We start from the raw sequence: 7,111 nt of genomic DNA on the forward strand, positions 1-7,111 counted from the left end.
TTGCTTCAGTTTCTTCCTTTTTATTCCTTGAATTTTGTTGTGTTTCTAAAATTTATAATTTTCATCAAATTTGGAAAAAAATTGAGTTATTTTTTTCAATTGTTTTTCTATTCCCATCCCTCCTCTTCAACTGTCTTTTCAGAAATTGTCCTGTAGCTCAATTATGCTCTATTCATTATTTTTTTAAAGATTTTATTTATTTATTTGATGACAGAAATCACAAGTAGGCAGAGAGGAAGGCAGACAGAGAGGAAGGGAAGCAGGCTCCCTGCTGAGCAGAGACCCCCCCCCACTGATGTGGGGCTCGATCCCAGGACCCCGGGATCATGACCGGAGCCGAAGGCAGAAGCTTTAACCCACTGAGCCACTCAGGCACCCCTATTCATTATTTTTTATTCTTTTTCTATTTTATGGTTCATTTTTGATATATTCTATTTCTGCTTTCAAGTTCACTAATGTTTTCTTTAACAATGTCTTTTCTGCCATTAAAACCACCCAGTATTTTTCATTTTAGGCATTATAGTTTTCATGTATAACATTTTGATTTTTAATATTTTATATCTTCCATATTTCTACTTAACTTTTTGAACATGGGAAATATAGTTACATTAACTGTTTAAATGTCTTTGCTAATTTTAATATCTGTGTCAGTTGTCGGTTTTGATTTATTGATTTTCCTCATTATGGGTTATATTTTCCTGCTTCTTAGTGTGCTTGCTAATTTAATTTAATGTTGTGGCAGACACGATAATTTTATCCTATTGGATTTCATGTACTGCCTTTAAGATTTGGTAGGTGGGAGGCAGTACTCACTCTTGGGCTATGAAGTTAAAATCCCATTAAAACCCAAGTTAACTCTGCCTATGGAGTTAAAACCCTTCTGAGTACTCTATCCAACGCCTGGTAAGTCATGATTTTTTCCACTCTGGCTGGTGGGAACAGACCCTATTCCCAGCATGGTGTGAAAGCTGGGTAGTCTTACTTCTGTTTCTTTCAGATACTATTTCCCCCAGCCATGCTGCAATGATCAGTACTGAACTGAATACATGAGAGGGACCATCTGTAGATTCACAGAGTTTTCTCTCCTCTCTACTTCTGCCAATGCTAGCTTTCTTGATCTCTGTGGAGTCTCAGCTTCATCTTTTCAACTCAAGTGTCTGCAAGCCTTTGCTTGGGTTCCCCTCCCCTGTGCCATGGCCAGGAACTCCCTTGAGGTGGTCAGCTGAGGAATCTCAGGGTTCTCCTGGTCTGTTTCTCATCTCTTGAGGTTACTTTACTTTTTTGTCCTAGTATCAGTGTCTTGAAAATCTTTCTTTCATGTATTTTGTGTGTCTTTTTAAGTTCAGTTTTAGCCAGGATGGTGAAAATGCTCCTATTATTCTATCTAGGTTGGAAGCAGAAGTTCAAAAGGCAGTACTGCAATTGTTTTACCTCCACTGTTTTATTTAATCCTTACAACAATTTTATGACATAGGAACAATTGTTATTCCCAATTTTTAGCAGAGAAAACTGATGCCCTGCTATGTTAAGTGGTTTTCCCCTTTGATCCACACCTAATAAGTCATCAAAACAGTACTTGCTCCCTGCGACATATAGTTTTTACAACCAACTTAGAGAGATTTCTTCCATAAGACAATTTTATAATTACCTTCATCATTGTTTATAAAATATTTTAACATCTTGGCCAAAATTTGGGAAGAAATAATTTTGGGTTTCCAAAATTTCCAGTTCCATGCTAAAAGTGATATTCCATCAATACAATTGATAGTGCTTTAATGGAAGGGCTTTAGAACACTTACACCATTAGCACTCCTTGATGTGTAATTACATGAAGTTTTATTTTTTTTTATTTTTTTGATCCTCAAGTTCCAAACAGAGACTTTAGCCAGAGTGTTATATTTGAGTGAATGTGGAAAGACATGCTCTGATAACCCAGTTTAAGAAACAATGTCCTCCTATATCACATACTGAGAGGATAGAACAAAGAAGTTAGGTTTTTTTCTTTGCCAGATAGTTATTTTAAATGAAGTCTGGGCAAGAGAGGAGTGAACCCCATGGAGATAGCTTCCAGAACAGAGAATAGGCTATGGAAGGGCTGAGAGCCAGTTGTTGGAAACAGCCTATGGAGCTAGAAACAGAGATCAAGAGGAGACATTAGCATGTGGAACCAGAAAGCTCTGGGCCAGTCATGCAGAGTCTGACAAGATGGGTAGGGTTTGGCCTTTATTCTAATGACAATGTGTGGTCACGGAAGTTAAGGGGCATGTGGTAATCTGTGGCTTTTTACATTAAATGAAATATGGAATATGCATTCACTAGGTGCTCTAACTGCATCTCCTTATCTAACTTTGACCACAATCCTGAAGAAGGTAATGATGCCTCCATTTTGGCCATGAAGAGATAACCTACGAGAGAGTGACTTGATGCTGGTAGACTATGGGTTTAGGTTCAGATCTATCTATTTGCTTCCTATTACTTCGTGCTGTCTTCTATAACGCCATTTTTTTTTTTTAACCCTGTGATTTTGGAAACTAAACCTCCATGTAAAGTTTGAGTTTTTTTTTTTTATTATTTAGAAAAATGTTGAATTTCAAACTTCTAGCAAATAGGCTATGATCCCAAATATTATTCCCTAATAAAAGAGACCAGATCTTCTTAGAGGATTGGCTAATTCCAGATGTGGAGCAGGAATTGTGCAAGACCAAAATAAAAAATGCATACTCTCAAAGTCTACTGGAGTTGCATCATAAGTAAGAAGCTATAGATGGAATGATCTGAGGATCATTAAGGATAATAACTATAATAGATTAAAACACATCGTATTGTTAGGGCATTCTTCCTCAATGCCCTAGGTTGAGATAGGAAGTCTTATCTATTTGCTTAGTAAATTGAACATCTTCCATGGAATCTCTTGCCACTGGCATTCCAAAATTAGCCCAAAGAACCTTGAAGGCAGACAGGGAATATATCTGGCTTATCTATCATTGGATCCTACATAGTCATTCAACACTTAATTAGTTGACTAACCAATCAATGAACAGACAAAATAAACTTATATTGAAATGGTTATGCCAAAATGAGGGGCTCTTACTCTTCTTTAAGGTCAGGTAACCATTGGATAGTATAAAGGAGGAACAGTCCTTTCTCTGCAGAAAAATTCACATATGAACTTTTATAACACAAAACACATGGTTTGCTTTACAATCCCAGAAGATTCAAGATTCACTGCAATCTGTCTATATCAGGTATCCACTACTTCTCTGTTCATAAAAAACGAACAGACAGGAACTTTCCTACTTGGTCAGGCTAACATTTATATTAAAAAAATACAGAAGAAGAAAAAACATGTGGACCTGAATCATTCATAGCATGATTAGAAACCATATCATAAAATAGTTTACTTCACCCTATATAGTCCATAACTTTTATCATATTTTGATGGATGGGTTGAATCTTGGAGTCTATTTAGGTAACCAAAAAAGGCCAAATTATTTAGTATTTTTTTACAGTAAGATTTAATGTAATTAAGCCAAATTTAAAACTCAAATGATTATCCAGAAAGTTTCAGCAGGTACAGTTTCAGAGAAATTTTTTTAAGCTGCAAAATGATCATATCTTATGTACATTTGTAGCCAACTTTTCAATCCATGCTTAGGAAAAGGGTGTGGTGTGATCCAATAAGCACAACATGCTCATTCAGTCAAAATACACCATATTCCTATTTTTCCCCCTACATCTTGCTCAGCTTTGTTTTCTTTCCTTTCCTTTTGAATCTTATGATTTATTGCTTAATTTTGATCTTGACATTTTAGCTATGTCTGAACCGAGTCTTTCATGGGAAATTAAAAGTGAATCTCATTGCCAGGGTAGTAGTCACAGAGCTTTATCTAGGAACAAGTTGCTGTTAACTGTTATGGAAATGACATCAGAGAGAATGCACTTTTATTCACATCCCAAAGACTCAAAGTAAAATGATTATATAAAGCTGGATGACCCTTTGGGTGTCTATACAATACTCTAGCAGCTGGGGCTTCTTGAGTTTACATTTCCTTTACATCAAAGGCACATCAAAACACATAATGATGTCCTCTGGAGTAGATAGTTGTTCTTTGATAAATGCGTGTGATGTGTCCTGAAGCCCCCTCGACTCATGTCGTTGGTCATTATAAAGATAACTTAGGATTTCAGTGTGGTTTTATGTAAAGAAAATAATATTAGAGCATTATGGAAAGTAATTAAAGTTACATTAGAATATAACAACTTTTTTCCATTAAAGCTGTCAAATGCTGTGGAGTAGCCCTTATTCCAAGCAGGGGAAGCACTGTTTTTTGTAGCTCTGATTTATTATGTAACAGCAGACCTTGATCTACTCATTGTTCAGTTCACTTTTGTTTGTTTCTCTGTTAGTGTCAACTTACAGATACTCCCAGGAAGACATAGGCTCAAGACTTACAATGCGTTGAAGGGTAAAACTTAGAAGCAAGATGCATCAGAATAACGACTTTCAGTGCTCTTTTCTCTTGCTGTTAAATTAGCAAAGCACACAACCAATTTCTCAGGTTGCTTTTGTGGTTGGGGATAAGTATAAAGCCCATATGGCATATCTAAACAATAAAACACTTATTTAAATGAGTGTTTTCTTGTTCTCTTGACTTACAATGGGCCAGATTCTGGAAAGGCATGAGCTGGCAGCTAGATCTCTGATATGTTCATGATATCCATGGGTTGGTGATGAACCTCTTGGCCTACACTAATCCTTGACATGCATGCCCTATTGCCTTATCAAACATACAGCAACCAGCTGTCTTTTGTCACTGAGATAGTGTTCTTTGACAACCAGTGAGACAGTTTCAGTCAGAAAGCAATCAGCAGTTTTTCTAACAACAGCAACAATGAGAAAAGGCAAAAGAAGAACTTCTATTGTTTCACTAACTGTTACAAATCAGGAACCTTTCTGTGTCAGAAGCAGGATATACAAAAAATATACAGTGATGCCTAGCCTGGTTCCTCAGGGGATGGGCTCTCATCACTGCATTATGGAACATGGCTCTAGACAACCCAGTGACCTCACAGTTAGATTTCTCTGGAAATAGAACATTTCATCTGTAAATATGAAAATGGTGACAGAGGTATAGATGCTGAAGGGAATCTGAAGATTTGAAAAAAAGGAAAAGAAACAATTACAAAGAACAGGTAAGAAGCTAAAAGTGTTGACTTCTTGCTCCATTCCTGGCGTGGAATGTTGGGAATGACCATACAATGTTGTTCTAATCATGTCTTGTTCGGATGTGGCAAGAAGTGCTATGTGAGGCTGTGATTGAGGACACTCAGTGGCTTCTGTGTTTTATGTCATCTCCTCTTCTCCTCATTCCTGCATCCATGATGTCTGCATTCATGACTTTAATGAGATGGCCTTGGCCAACCATATTTGTACTTTAAGTTTTTTTTTTCTTTTTCTTAAACAAAGGACATAAATACATGGATGAAGTACTTTCAAACCCATTCCTGGGTTTTCTACTGAAATCCAGATAATTTTCATTTTCAGAATGCTGAAATGATATTCATCTGGTGTTGGGCTAATGAGTTAGTTGAGTTCCACTATAGCCATTCCATAGTATCCACACGAGCCACCTCTGACAAGCTTCCTGAAGACTTTGTTTTTTGGCAGAAAAGGTAGGTTTTCATCTCTGACTGTCTCACAAATCTAACTGGGCCCAGGAGTTTATTTTCCTTGCTTTCCTTCCACCTCCCACTCTTTCATTCAGGCTCTTAAAGACAAACTTTGAATGTGATTAATGATGGCAGAGATTAGGAACGTAAAGTTCAAGTGCTGAATTGTTTATTTGTTTAAGAGAGTTGTTTTCTGGCTGTTTCTTTATGCAACCATATGCTCACATGAAAAGCTCTATTCTGTTGTTGGCTGTAAGAATACTGCCCCAAATTGCTCATTATAAAGGGAGGCTGGGGAAAAGTTCACTTTTCTAAGTAATTTCTTTCCATATTTTGGGTTATTCTTTTTTCATCCTTTACAGGGAAAGAGATGCCTCTTTTGTGAGGTTTATATCAATTTCAGGAAACCTTCCAGAGACTGGAATCTGACTGCTGGTTGGAACATATAATTGGATCAGTGGGGGCTCTCAATGAAGCTCAAAGCAAGTGAAAATGTTTTCAGTATATGCTTATTATATCACAAGATGCATCTGGAAAGGGAAGAAGGCCTAGAGCATTTAGGTTTATTTTTGAATTTTGTGCCTTGGTGGGCACCTCATTTCCCATATCAGAAATATATAACTTCTCCCCTAAGACTTATCGTCGTTCTCCAGAGAAATATTTCAGATTACCAGGTTATAGTTCTTTCCTCACAGAAGGGAAAACTGAGACTAGCACTCTTTCCCCAGGAGGTAAAATGCCACCAGTTTTCTGACATAGGCCATGATGCTACACTTCTAAGTCCCGTGCTGGAGCTGGGAGAGACTGCATGGCATGCAAGGCCAAACAGGTGTATCAGCATTGTTTCAAGATGAGTGACCTTTGTACTGGAATGAGGAATTCACATTTCATTTGTAGTTCTGGAAGGCAGAGAAGCTCTCTGTTGCTTCAACTAGGTTTCCAGAAGCTTGAATGGGGTCAGATCACTGCCTCAATTACCTGTTTAGCTCCAGTACAGAGAGATTTTATATCGTATGTGTCTGGATTTAGTATGTCCACATTTGAAACAAAGGATTTCATTTCAGGTTTCGTTCAGTTTACTCCTATGTTTGCCTCATCTGTTGTCTTGGTTAACACTGTTGTGAGGATTGGCCTCTGCAGGGTGCTGTGCGCCTGCCCTGGGCAACAGGCATTCCCATCTAACTCAGAAGTTTTCAGCTGGAGGGTGAAGTCCCTCTAAACACCACCTCTGCACTTCATTCCTTCCCTGCCATATGATGGCAGCATTTTTTGGGGAAAGGAAATAACGTTCTCTTCATTACTTTAAGTTTTTTCTTTCATGTTCAACATGGTGATTACATTAACTTCAGTTTTGCTAAAGTTTGATCCTTCGTTTTCTCCAATGAAAATGTGTTATAATTGGAAATAAAGTGATTTCTTCTCAGTTTACCTTTCTTTTGAG

The sequence above is a fragment of the Mustela erminea genome, chromosome 16 (assembly GCF_009829155.1).
Source record: "Mustela erminea isolate mMusErm1 chromosome 16, mMusErm1.Pri, whole genome shotgun sequence".
In the NCBI taxonomy this organism is placed as follows: Eukaryota; Metazoa; Chordata; class Mammalia; order Carnivora; family Mustelidae; genus Mustela; species Mustela erminea.